The sequence below is a fragment of the Apium graveolens genome, chromosome 7, assembly GCF_009905375.1.
Source record: "Apium graveolens cultivar Ventura chromosome 7, ASM990537v1, whole genome shotgun sequence".
In the NCBI taxonomy this organism is placed as follows: Eukaryota; Viridiplantae; Streptophyta; class Magnoliopsida; order Apiales; family Apiaceae; genus Apium; species Apium graveolens.
The window spans coordinates 68,057,536-68,058,358 of NC_133653.1; the positions used below are offsets into that span (position 1 = coordinate 68,057,536).

Here is an 823-nt window from a genome sequence, read left to right on the forward strand (position 1 = left end):
ATACAACTCTTGACTTTTCAGAGAAGATAGTTTTTGAAGATTCAGATAAGGAGAGTGAAAAGAAAGAACCTATAACAATGGGTGATCGTATAGTTCAAGCTGATCCAGCTCTTATGGACTTTTCTCGGCCTAAAATTGATGACATCCAGTCAAGAATCATTCATCCGGCTATTCAGTCAAATACTTTTGAAATTAATCCGGGCACTATTCAGATGGTGCAGAATTCTGTTTCTTTCGGAGGTGCTGCGACTGAAGATCCTAACATGCATATCAGGAATTTTGTCGAGATCTGTAGTACTTTCAAATATAATGGTGTTACTGATGAGGCTATCAAGCTGAGGCTTTTCCCATTCTCTCTGAGGGACAAAGCTAAGGACTGGTTACATTCTTTACCGGATGGGTCCATCACTACTTGGGAAGATCTCGCGCAAAAGTTTCTGGTGAAGTTCTATCCAATGGCCAAGACTGCAGCTATGAGGAGTGCTCTTACTCAGTTTGCGCAGCAACAAGGAGAATCTATGTGTGAAGCTTGGGAGCACTACAAGGAGATGTTGAGAAAGTGTCCACATCATGGTATGCCTGACTGGATGGTGATCACTGGTTTCTACAATGGTTTGGGGGCCCAATCTTGGCCCATGCTCGATGCAGCTTTTGGAGGTGCTTTGTGGGCCAAAAGCTATACTCAGGCTTATAATCTCATTGAAACTATGGCTGCAAACGAGTATCAAAACCCAACTCAAAGGATGATTCTTGGGAAGGTAGCAGGTATTCTGGAAGTTGATACAGCTATAGCTATTACAGTGCAGCTCCAAGCGCTGTCTAT

General features: G+C 43.0%; 1 non-coding gene across 1 annotated transcript; it reads right to left on the reverse strand.

Moving 5' to 3' along the window:
• Positions 1-470: 470 nt before the first annotated feature.
• On the reverse strand, positions 471-577 carry LOC141675452 (small nucleolar RNA R71). Its single transcript, XR_012556104.1, has one exon. It is a non-coding gene; the product is annotated as a small nucleolar RNA R71 (small nucleolar RNA).
• Between the last annotated feature and the right edge of the window lie 246 nt (positions 578-823).